The sequence below is a fragment of the Felis catus genome, chromosome B1 (assembly GCF_018350175.1).
Source record: "Felis catus isolate Fca126 chromosome B1, F.catus_Fca126_mat1.0, whole genome shotgun sequence".
Lineage (NCBI taxonomy): Eukaryota > Metazoa > Chordata > Mammalia > Carnivora > Felidae > Felis > Felis catus.
This window is the reverse complement of record NC_058371.1, coordinates 107762895-107776629: the sequence shown is the minus strand read 5'-3', so window position 1 is coordinate 107776629 and position 13735 is coordinate 107762895.

Genomic DNA, 13735 nt, shown 5'->3' with positions numbered 1-13735 from the left:
AGTTATAGTTGTATTTGTAAAATCTAAATGTGTTACCTATTATGAGTCAGACCCCATCCAGGGTTTTAGGATTAAAACTGTAAAAAATATAAAAAATAATGTGTATTCTAGTTTCATAGAACATACCTTCTAGTGAAAAGGACAAAGGCAATTAATAATGATAGACTAAATTCTGTAATTGTTTTAAAAGAGTGGTATGATGTACTAAATTATAACAGGGAACCAGTTGGCCGTAGTGATCCATGTAAAGAAAATTGCAAATATAGTCCAGGAAGTGGAAAGGGAATGACAATGGAGCTTTTCAAATATGAGATCATATGAAGTGGGAGAGAAAATAACAGATAAGGGTCAATGGCAGCCAGAGTGCTGGGCATGTGGGACATTTACATTACAATAAGGCTTTTGGATATGATCTTAAATATGTCAAGAAGGCTCATGTTGAGTCATGGCAAAAACATACTTTCTTAGAAGTCTTTATTTTTTAGGATGGAGAGTGGTTCAGAGAATTGAATTTTAATCACGTAGCCTCGGAATTAATAATGAGATTTCAGAATTTCTAAGATATTTTCTCCATATCCTGTTTTTCTTATTGTGGTTTTTATTTATTTATTTGTGTTGGAATCAGACCCAATTCTCACTGGTCCTTCACTTTAAATATTTTACATTATAATTGGGATATTATCTCATATTTACTAATTTATTCCTGAAATTCAAAGGAAGGTATGGGGTTCTTTAAATAGATGTCTATTCTTTAGAGAGAGCAAATTCATACTATTTAGCAATCAAACCATCTTTTTTTAACCAGCGTTCTAAGTTTATTAAAATCTATTTCAGGAGCACCTGGGTGGCTCAGTAGGTTGAGCATCCCACTTCGGCTCAGGTCATGATCTCGCGGTTTGTGGGTTTGAGCCCCGCTCGGGGCTCTGTGCTGACAGCTCAGAGCCTGGAGCCTGCTTCAGATTCTGTGTCTCCCTCTCTCTCTGCCCCTCCCCCACTCATTCTCTCTCTCTCTCTCTCTCTCTCTCTCTCTCTCTCTCTCTCTCTCTCTGTCAAAAATAAACATTAAAAATTAAAATATAATTCAGACCAATGTTTTATTCTAGTTTACTTGACCTACAATTTTAAAAACAGCTAGCAACATTTTATGTCTATGTCAGTAATGAAAGATGATGCCAACAAAATTTTATCCTTTGTTGTCCTTTTTCCTCTCTCAAGGTGAAAAACAGCCTGCAATGGTAAGAATGGTGTGTGTGTGCGTGCGTGCGTGTGTGTGTGTGTGTGTATGTGTGAATGCAGAAATATATTATAGAAGGATAAGAACTGAAATCAACTATTGTAAGTCAACTCAAATCTATATATACTGAGCATAAATCCTGTATAATTTCCAGACCAGTTAGTATAGGCCATACAAAGATCTCCATCTGTTTAAAATGGGGTTGTGAATAGGAGGGATAAACAATACAATTTACTTAACAATCACATGCTAAATCATGGTTAAAATGAATTGTTTAGTAATGCAAACTGTAATTGATCTTATTTATTTCAATTCTAGGATTTAAATAGTTTTATGCGTCTAGAAATGTTATGTAAATTTTAGTAATCATTTTTGTGCTAATTTACCCTTTAAGTAATGTGCTTATTCCTTTACATTTTTTCCCCTTTCAGTCTTATTTCTTATGCCTTTCCATTTAACTTTTATCTTCTTTGCATTTTAAGATTCGTATCTTTTTTTCGAATATATTTGTTTATATAAACACACCTTCAGACTTTATTGATAGAAATCAATTCAGTTATCACATGAGTTAATTACAAGACTGGCATAGTTTAATTGTGTTTCATTGATAAATATAAGTACAAATTAGAAAATTTTGTCAATCTTTGGAGGCAAATAAATTGCGATTATAACTTACACAGTATGAAACCAGTGTATCGGGCATTAAATACATCCAGTGCCTTATGGCTATCAGCACTAATTCTGTCCCTTGAGAAACTATGTCACTGGCCAGAATTCCCACTCACTATTAGTAAGGATATAGTTTTCTAGAGGCTAATTCACAATGGAATTGTTTTTCACATGGAATTGTAATTTACATGGAATTGTTTTTCACTATAATTAATTCAGCTACATTACTATTGCATAAAACAGGCACCTGGGTGGCTCAGTGGTTAAGCAGTCGACTCCTGATTTTGGCTCAGGTCATGATCTTACCATTGTGGGATCAAGCCCCGCATCTATCTCTCTGCACTGACAATGTGCAGTCTGCTTGGGATTCTCTCTCTCCCTCTCTCTCTGCCCCCATCTAGCTTGTGCTCGTGCATGCCCTCTCTTTCTCTCTAAAAATAAATAAATAAAAATTAACAAAAAAATACATAAAATGTCGCGGCCGGCGCGACAAACACCGAGGTCAGGGTCCTGAGGGTAGGGGAATGCAAGAAAAAAAAAAGAGAAGAGAAAGTTTGGGAACAGGAGGGTCCCCTAGGCTGATGGCCCAAGTGACGGCTTTATTGTTGCTATACACAATGTTTTATAACCAGACTCTTATGGGTTAGGTCATTCTAAGAATAAACAGGTTTCACATAATTGCTGCCAACCAAAACATTTAGTTCTGTGTTTCTTGTGCATTTTCTAGACGGGTCACAAGACCTTGTTGATAAGATTGCTAGCAAAACACAATTCCCATGTTTGTTTCTATCTGACTAGGGGTAGAAAAAGGGAGGTAGCATTACTGCCAACACCTGCAGACCACAGTCTTCAGGAATTAACTTTCTCAGCCTTGACAAGGCTTTTATATGCCCTTGAAAGTGGGGGAATGGGAGGGGGAACCACCGGGTTGGCTTGAGTCAACAGGGAACGTTGCTCGACCCAGTCTCAGCCTGGCACCGGGGCCGGGCCCCCCACAATAAAACATGGAAAAGAGCAGGACAGGTTGAAGCACATTTCTAATCCACATGTTGTAAGACTCATATTAAGATAGAATAAGCAGAGTAAGCAATATTAGTTTTTATATAAAACAGTACTTATATTTGCATTGGAATTAATGATTAATGTTACAAATAAAATCTGGTATTTATGTTTATATGTCATAAAATTATTTTTGTTTGTAATTTTATGTTAAATGATAAAATCATTTTTATTATTCATACTGTGCCTTGTCCTAAAATAATTCTGGTATCCTAAGAACTTGCATCAGGATTTAGAACTAGACACTTGGGAGTCAAATTTATTTGCAAGACTGAGAGTGATGAAATAGAGAATATAAAGGCATGAAAGTCAGACGTTCCCAGGAGGGAAGTTTATTTACAGATCTCAACATAGGGATCACAATGACTTCAGAGGCCTGCAGGTAATATAAATGTGTGAAGTATCTGGGTATGAGAAATAAATAGCTGTTGTTCCAATGAACTAGAGAGCACATCAATTCTATAAAGTTATTCATCTTATTAAAAAGGATAAAAACCAAATCAAAAAACCCTGTTGGCCAAGTAAAATAAGTCAGCTGGTCAGATTCAGATCAGAATGCACCAATTTATAACAAAATCATATCAGTCCTCTATTTTGTCTGTTTATGGACATTTGCACATAAATTATTAATAATTTATTAAAATAAATAATATATAAATACTTGTCTTAGAGAGTTTTTTATTTATTGAATGGATAACTTGATACTAGTTCTATAGGTAAATTGACACTGTTGAAATTTTAACGAATATGGTCTTTTATGTAAATTCAATATTTTCCTGTGTTTATTTGCATGTATATATATATATATATTTCATTTTGGTCAAAACTTGTCATTTTCTGCCTTTTAATTTTTTTTATTTTTTATTATTATTTTTTTAATATGAAATTTATTGTCAAATTGGTTTCCATACAATACCCAGTGCTCATCCCAACAGGTGCCCTCCTCAATGCCCATCACCCACTTTCTCCTCCCTTCCACCCCCCATCAACCCTCAGTTTATTCTCAGTTTTTAAGAGTCTTTTATGGTTTGGCTCCCTCCTTTCTAACTTTATTTTCCTTCCCCTCCCCCATTGTACCCCAATGTTTATAGCAGCACTTTCAACAATAGCCAAATTATGGAAAGAGCCTAAATGTCCATCCACTGATGAATGGATAAAGAAATTGTGGTTTATATACACAATGGAATACTACGTGGCAATGAGAAAGAATGAAATATGGCCTTTTGTAGCAACGTGGATGGAACTAGAAAGAGTTATGCTAAGTGAAATAAGTCATATAGAGAAAGACAGATACCATATGTTTTCACTCTTATGTGGATCCTGAGAAACTTAACTCAATATATTTGTTAAGCACATCCATACTTTGATTCTGGTTCCAGTTGTTAATGTATTAAATTTAACTAAACACAGATATTATTAGAAAGTAGTTATAATTACATAGACAATAAGGAGATTGAAAAAAATCAAAACTATAATTTGCATTCTCAAAGAGATGAGTAAATATTATATTTATCAAAAATTATTCTGAAGCTATGTAAGAAACACTTTAAGCAAGTAAGCAACAAACATATACATTAAAAAACAAATAGAGGGTTAGAAACCAAAACTCAGCAGCAGATATGGAATTATTCCAGAATGAAGCAGACAGTGAATTCATCCCAGAATAACTTCACCATAAATAAAAAGTAATATTGCTAGATTTTCTGGGGGTTTTCATTGTACTGGGAAGACACTGTTATTGATGACAAAGAGCTTAAACTTGGAATAATATTTAGTACATGGGAAAGTAAAGAAATGAAAAATGAAAACAGTGCCAAACCATGATATATCAGAACTATGTAAATATCTATGAAAGAACTAAGAAAAGTACCTATATCATAGTAATATAAGCAATATGCAGTATGCTAACCAAATGCGAAAACTAAACTGTGAGAATAGAGGGAAATGAAGTCTCTGGTAGGAAGAGGAATGAAAAGGACATAAGAAAGCTGAATCCTAAATTTCTATAGGAGTTGATATATTATACTTAATAAAGAACTTTTTGTTTTTTTTTATATAAAATTTATTGACAAATTGGTTTCCATACAACACCCAGTGCTCATCCCAAAAGGTGCCCTCCTCAATACCCATCACCCACCCTCTCCTCCCTCCCACCCCCATCAACCCTCAGTTTGTTCTCAGTTTTTAAGAGTCTCTTATGCTTTGGTTCTCTCCCACTCTAACCTGTTTTGTTTTTTTTTTCCTTCCCCTCCCCCATGGGTTCCTGTTAATTTCTCAGGGTCCACATAAGAGTGAAACCATATGGTATCTGTCTTTCTCTGTATGGCTTATTTCACTTAGCATCACACTCTCCAGTTCCATCCACGTTGCTACAAAGGGCCATATTTCATTCTTTCTCATTGCCACGTAGTACTCCATTGTGTATATAAACCACAATTTCTTTATCCATTCATCAGTTGATGGACATTTAGGCTCTTTCCATCATTTGGCCATTGTTGAGAGTGCTGCTATCAACATTGGGGTACAAGTGGCCCTATGCATCAGTACTCCTGTATCCCTTGGATAAATTCCTAGCAGTGCTATTGCTGGGTCATAGGGTAGGTCTATTTTTAATTTTCTGAGGAACCTCCACACTGCTTTCCAGAGCGGCTGCACCAATTTGCATTCCCACCAACAGTGCAAGAGGGTTCCCGTTTCTCCACATCCTCTCCAGCATCTATAGTCTCCTGATTTGTTCATTTTGGCCACTCTGACTGGCGTGAGGTGATACCTGAGTGTGGTTTTGATTTGTATTTCCCTGATAAGGAGCGACGCTGAACATCTTTTCATGTGCCTGTTGGCCCTCTGGATGTCTTCTTTAGAGAAGTGTCTATTCATGTTTTCTGCCCATTTCTTCACTGGGTTATTTGTTTTTCGGGTGTGGAGTTTGGTGAGCTCTTTATAGATTTTGGATACTAGCCCTTTGTCCGATATGTCATTTGCGAATATCTTTTCCCATTCCGTTGGTTGCCTTTTAGTTTTGTTGGTTGTTTCCTTTGCTGTGCAGAAGCTTTTTATCTTCATAAGGTCCCAGTAATTCACTTTTGCTTTTAATTCCCTTGCCTTTGGGGATGTGTCGAGTAAGAGATTGCTACGGCTGAGGTCAGAGAGGTCTTTTCCTGCTTTCTCCTCTAAGGTTTGGATGGTTTCCTGTCTCACATTTAGGTCCTTTATCCATTTGGAGTTTATTTTTGTGAATGGTGTGAGAAAGTGGTCTAGTTTCGACCTTCTGCATGTTGTTGTCCAGTTCTCCCAGCACCATTTGTTAAAGAGGCTGTCTTTTTTCCATTGGATGTTCTTTCCTGCTTTGTCAAAGATGAGTTGGCCATACGTTTGTGGGTCTACTTCTGGGGTTTCTATTCTGTTCCATTGGTCTATGTGTCTGTTTTTGTGCCAATACCATGCTGTCTTGATGATGACAGCTTTGTAGTAGAGGCTAAAGTCTGGGATTGTGATGCCTCCTGCTTTGGTCTTCTTCTTCAAAATTCCTTTGGCTATTCGGGGCCTTTTGTGGTTCCATATGAATTTTAGGATTGCTTGTTCTAGTTTCGAGAAGAATGCTGGTGCAATTTTGATTGGGATTGCATTGAATGTGTAGATAGCTTTGGGTAGTATTGACATTTTGACAATATTTATTTTTCCAATCCATGAGCAGGGAATGTCTTTCCATTTCTTTAAATCTTCTTCAATTTCCTTCATAAGCTTTCTATAGTTTTCAGCATACAGATCCTTTACATCTTTGGTTAGATTTATTCCTAGGTATTTTATGCTTCTTTGTGCAATTGTGAATGGGATCGGTTTCTTTATTTGTCTTTCTGTTGCTTCATTGTTAGTGTGTAAGAATGCAACTGATTTCTGTACATTGATTTTGTATCCTGCAACTTTGCTGAATTCATGTATCAGTGCTAGCAGACTTTTGGTGGAGTCTATCGGATTTTCCATGTATAATATCATGTCATCTGCAAAAAGCGAAAGCTTGACTTCATCTTTCCCAATTTTGATGCCTTTGATTTCCTTTTGTTGTCTGATTGCTGATGCTAGAACTTCTAGCACTATGTTAAACAGCAGCGGTGAGAGTGGGCATCCTTGTCGTGTTCCTGATCTCAGGGAGAAAGCTCTCAGTTTTTCCCCATTGAGGATGATGTTAGCTGTGGGCTTTTCATAAATGGCTTTTATGATCTTTAAGTATGTTCCATCTATCCCGACTTTCTCAAGGGTTTTTATTAAGAAAGGGTGCTGGATTTTGTCAAAGGCCTTTTCTGCATCGATTGACAGGATCATATGGTTCTTCTCTTTTTTTTTTGTTAATGTGATGTATCACGTTGATTCATTTGCGAATGTTGAACCAGCCCTGCATCCCAGGAATGAATCCCACTTGATCATGGTGAATAATTCTTTTTATATGCCGTTGAATTCGATTTGCTAGTATCTTATTGAGAATTTTTGCATCCATATTCATCAGGGATATTGGCCTGTAGTTCTCTTTTTTGACTGGGTCTCTGTCTGGTTTAGGAATCAAAGTAATACTGGCTTCATAGAATGAGTCTGGAAGTTTTCCTTCCCTTTCTATTTCTTGGAATAGCTTGAGAAGGATAGGTATTATCTCTGCTTTAAACGTCTGGTAGAACTCCCCTGGGAAGCCATCTGGTCCTGGACTCTTATTTGTTGGGAGATTTTTGATAACCGATTCAATTTCTTCGCTGGTTATGGGTCTGTTCAAGCTTTCTATTTCCTCCTGATTGAGTTTTGGAAGAGTGTGGGTGTTCAGGAATTTGTCCATTTCTTCCAGGTTGTCCAATTTGTTGGCATATAATTTTTCATAGTATTCCCTGATAATTGCTTGTATCTCTGAGGGATTGGTTGTCATAATTCCATTTTCATTCATGATTTTATCTATTTGGGTCATTTCCCTTTTCTTTTTGAGAAGCCTGGCTAGAGGTTTGTCAATTTTGTTTATTTTTTCAAAAAACCAACTCTTGGTTTCGTTGATCTGCTCTACAGTTTTTTTAGATTCTATATTGTTTATTTCTGCTCTGATCTTTATTATTTCTCTTCTTCTGCTGGGTTTAGGCTGCCTTTGCTGTTCTGCTTCTAGTTCCTTTAGGTGTGCTGTTAGATTTTGTATTTGGGATTTTTCTTGTTTCTTGAGATAGGCCTGGATTGCAATGTATTTTCCTCTCAGGACTGCCTTCGCTGTGTCCCAAAGCGTTTGGATTGTTGTATTTTCATTTTCGTTTGTTTCCATATATTTTTTAATTTCTTCTCTAATTGCCTGGTTGACCCACTCATTCGTTAGTAGGGTGTTCTTTAACCTCCATGCCTTTGGAGGTTTTCCAGTCTTTTTTCTGTGGTTGATTTCAAGCTTCATAGCATTGTGGTCTGAAAGTATGCATGGTATAATTTCAATTCTTGTAAACTTATGAAAGGCTGTTTTGTGACCCAGTATATGATCTATCTTGGAGAATGTTCCATGTGCACTCGAGAAGAAAGTATATTCTGTTGCTTTGGGATGCAGAGTTCTAAATATATCTGTCAAGTCCATCCGATCCAATGTCTCATTCAGGGCCCTTGTTTCTTTATTGACCGTGTGTCTAGATGATCTGTCCATTTCTGTAAGTGGGGTGTTAAAGTCCCCTGCAATTACCACAGTCTTATCAATAAGGTTGCTTATGTTTATGAGTAATTGTTTTATATATTTGGGGGCTCCGGTATTCGGCGCATAGACATTTATAATTGTTAGCTCTTCCTGATGGATAGACCCTGTAACTATTATATAATGCCCTTCTTCATCTCTTGTTACAGTCTTTAATTTAAAGTCTAGTTTGTCTGTGATAAGTATGGCTACTCCAGCTTTCTTTTGGCTTCCAGTAGCATGATAAATAGTTCTCCATCCCCTCACTCTCAATCTAAAGGTGTCCTCAAGCCTAAAATGAGTCTCTTGTAGACAGCAAATAGATGGGTCTTGTTTTTTTATCCATTCTGATACCCTATGTCTTTTGGTTGGTGCATTTAATCCATTTACATTCAGTGTTATTATAGAAAGATATGGGTTTAGAGTCATTGTGATGTCTGTATGTTTTATGCTTGTAGTGATGTCTCTGGGACTTTGTCTCACAGGGTCCCCCTTAGGATCTCTTGTAGGGCTGGTTTAGTGGTGACAAATTCCTTCAGTTTTTGTTTGTTTGGGAAGACCTTTATCTCTCCTTCTATTCTAAATGACAGACTTGCTGGGTAAAGGATTCTCGGCTGCATATTTTTTCTGTCTAGCACCCTGAAAATCTCGTGCCAATTCTTTCTGGCCTGCCAAGTTTCAAAAGAGAGATCAGTCACGAGTCTTATAGGTCTCCCTTTATATGTGAGGGCACGTTTACCCCTTGCTGCTTTCAGAATTTTCTCTTTATCCTTGTATTTTGCCAGTTTCACTAGGATATGTCGTGCAGAAGATCGATTCAAGTTACGTCTGAAGGGAGTTCTCTGTGCCTCTTGGATTTCAATGCCTTTTTCCTTCCCCAGTTCAGGGAAGTTCTCAGCTATTATTTCTTCAAGTACCCCTTCAGCACCTTTCCCTCTCTCTTCCTCCTCTGGGATACCAACTATGCGTATATTATTTCTTTTTAGTGTATCACTTAATTCTCTAATTTTCCCCTCATACTCCTGGATTTTTTTTATCTCTCTTTTTCTCAGCTTCCTCTTTTTCCATAACTTTATCTTCTAGTTCACCTATTCTCTCCTCTGCCTCTTCAAGCCGAGCTGTGGTGGTTTCCATTTTGTTATGCATTTCGTTTAAAGCTTTTTTCAGCTCCTCGTGACTGTTCCTTAGTCCCTTGATCTCTGTAGCAAGAGATTCTCTGCTGTCCTCTATACTGTTTTCAAGCCCAGCGATTAATTTTATGACTATTATTCTAAATTCACTTTCTGTTATATTATTTAAATCCTTTTTGATCAGCTCATTAGCTGTTGTTATTTCCTGGAGATTCTTCTGAGGGGAATTCTTCCGCTTGGTCATTTTGGATAGTCCCTGGCGTGGTGAGGACCTGCAGGGCACTTCCCCTGTGCTGTGGTGTATAACTGGAGTCAGTGGGCGGGGCCGCAGTCAGACCTGATGTCTGCCCCCAGCCCACTGCTGGGGCCACAGTCAGACTGGCGTGTGCCTTCTCTTCCCCTCTCCTAGGGGTGGGATTCACTGTGGGGTGGCGTGGCCCATCTGGGCTACTTGCACACTGCCAGGCTTGTGATGCTGGGGATCTGGCGTATTAGCTGGGGTGGGTAGGCAAGGTGCACAGGGGCAGGAGGGGCAGGCTTAGATTGCTTCTCCTTAGGTGACCCTCTTCAGGAGGGGCCCCGTGGCAGCGGGAGGGAGTCAGATCCGCTGCCGGAGGTTTGGCTCAGCAGAAGCACAGAGTTGGGTGTTTGCGTGGAGCGAGCAAGTTCCCTGGCAGGAACTGGTTCCCTTTGGCATTTTGGCTGGGGGATGGGCGGGGGAGATGGCGCTGGCGAGCTCCTTTGTTCTCCACCAAACTGAGCTCTGTCGTCCGGGGGCTCAGCAGCTCTCCCTCCCTTTGTCCTCCAGCCTTTCCGCTTTCCGAGCAGAGCTGTTAATTTATGACCTCCCAGACGCTAAGTCGCGCTTGCTGTCGGAACACAGTCCATCAGGCCCCTCCACTTTTGCCAGCCAGACTCGGGGGCTCTGCTTGGCCGGTGAGCCGCCCCTCCGCCGGGCTCCCTCCCGCCAGTCCGTGGAGCGCGCACCGCCTCGCCGCCCTTCCTACCCTCTTCCGTGGGCCTCTCGTCTGCTTTTGGCTCCCGTGACTCAGTTCTGCTAATCCTCTGGCGGTTTTCTGGATTATTTAGGCAGGTGTAGGTGGAATCTAAGTGATCAGCAGGACGCGCGGTGAGCCCAGTGTCCTCCTAAGCCGCCATCTTGCTGCTTCTGGTTTTTCAAGAACTTTTTGAATAAAGCCAGTTATATATAAAAAAAAAGAGGTAAATATAAGGGAAAAAAAACCTCCTGAAGTAGTTGAAATGTGTTGTTTCTGGGGAATAGGAATCAGAGTTGGAGGATAAAAAAAATCTATGTTTTTTTATGATAAACTTTCAGATTAAGTTGCTTTTGTCACTTTATGCATGTATGTGTACATACATTTGATTAAATAAAGTATATATTAAAAATGGAAACTTCTGTGTTCAATCTAATATGCAAAGAACTTGTAAGTCACCACTACCATCCTCACAACAAGAAAAACTGTGGAACAAATGGAAATTCAAAGATTCTTAGATAGTTAAAGACTTGATGTCACAGGATAAACTGCCCAGAGTGACAGGTTTTCCCTAACAATAGCTTTCCCTCAAGGACACTGTTTTATCAGAGCCTAAACAACTGTAGTTTTACCAGAGCCCAATGGACTTGGAAGAAGAGAAGTACCCAGTTCCAGGCTCCTCTAGACTTCTTGTCTTACCTAAATGGGAGAGCTGGGAAGCCCATGGGGAAGTCAAAGCCCTGGGTCACAAGCTTACTAAAAGTTGGACCCTAATGGTGGGAGCATAGATTTTCTCCTGTTGCCACACATAACAACACATTGATAGGTCTTCAGTATAATCACATGAGAGTACAGCTGAAGGAACTGCAAGGCACAGACCTTATTTAAGAAAAAATATGTTTGGGGAAACCAAAAGACAACAGAAGAGGCAAAGACAAAGAGACTGGAGGAAATTTCAGGCTTTGACACTACAACTATAATAAACAGAAGACACACCTATACTCCTAGCCAGATAAACATAAAGTTTTACAAGAAAGCTCTTTATCTCAGTTTCTTTAACCCAATGTATCATGTCCAACTTTAAACAAAAATTATAAGGTATGCTAAAAGGCAAACACAGTCTGAAGACACAAAGCAATCATCAGGACCAGACCCTCATATGGCAGAGATTCTGGAATAATAAGAGTGAGAACTGAAACCAACTACGATTAATATTCTAAGGAGTCTAATGGGAAAAATGGCCAATATGCAGGAGCAAATGTATAATATGAGCAGAGTGATCTAAATTCTAAAGAAGAATCAAAAAGAAATGCTAGAAATAAAACAGTAAACACTAAAAGAAGTGAAGAATGCCTTTGATGGCATCATCAGTTGACTGAACATAGCTGAGCTGAGTCAATGAGCTTAAATATATGTCAATAGAAATTATCAAATTAAAAATTAAAGAAGAAAAAAACAGACTAGAATATACAAAACTCGTGGAACAGTTATAAAAGATACAATTTATGTGTAATGGGAGCAGCAGAAGGAAAATAATTAACAACAACAACAAAAAATAGTTGAAATAATAATGGCTGAGAATTTTCTAAAATTAATGAAAGATACCAATGACAGATCCAGGAAGCTCAGAAAACACCAAACGTAATAAATACTGAAAACATCTATACTTAACACATATCATATTCAAACTGAAGAGACTCAAAGACAGAAAATCTTGAAAGAATCTATAAAGAAACTTGGACACAAATGTTTATAGCAGCTTAATTCATAATTGCCAAAACTTGGAAGTAACCAAGATGGCCTTCAATCGGTGAATGAGTAAACCAACTGGTAGAGTCATACAATAGATATTATTTAGCTATAAAAACAAATGAACTATCAAGCTACAAAAAGACATAGAAAACCCGTAAATGCATATTTCTAAGTGAAAGAAACAGTCTGGAAAGTCTACATACTGTTTGATGTCAATTACATGACGTGCTAGAAAAGGTAAAACTATAGACATGGTAAAATGATTAGTGGTTGCCCTAGGGTGGGGGATTAATAGGTTGGGAGCATATTTAGGGCAATGAATCTTTTCTGTCTGATAGTGTGATGGTGGAGATATGTCACTACACTTATCAGAACAGATAGAACTGTACAACCTAAAAAGTGAAGTCTCATGTAAACTATGGACATTAGATAATAATAATATATCAGTATTAGTCCATCAGTTATAGTACATATACCATTCTAATGCAAAGTGTTAATAGGGGAAATACTGTATATGAGTTGGTTGGGGGAAGAGGGCATATGGGAAATTTCTGCTTTCTGCTCAGTGTTTCTGTAAACCTAAAACTTTTCCAAAATAGTTTACTAACTTGAAATTTTCAGGGGCGCCTGGGTAGCTCAGTAGGTTAAGCGGCCGACTTCAGCCCAGGTCATGATCTCACAGTTTGTGAGTTTTAGCCCCGCGTCGGGCTCTGTGTTGACAGCTCAGAGCCTGGAGCCTGCTTCAGGTTCTGTGTCTCCTTCTCTTTGTGCCTCTCCCCTGCTCACGCTCTTTCTCTCAAAAATAAACATTAAAAATTTAAAACTTTTTCCATATACTCATGCCAGTTGATAATCAACTCTGTAGTGATAATCTAAAGTAATTATTATTAATGTTACATAATTAATGATCCAGGCTACCAGGAAAGAAAATTTTTCAAAGGGCTTTTCAAATCAGAGTACTGAGACTTAGAATAGGTAAGATTATGTTTAATATATTGTTTAGTGTTTAATGTTTCATCTAAGCATTTAGTGACATGGAAGAGTGGAGAATTACAGTAAAGAGTTATGATAGAAAGGTTAGAAATAGAAAGAGTATCTAGATTTAAGTTCGAATATTCTAAAAGTGAGCTAAGAGAGTCAAAATTAGACTTGTTGGAATGGGCACGGAAAAAAATTATGAATCCATGTAATCTGTTGTTACATTATATTATTTACCTTAAAATTT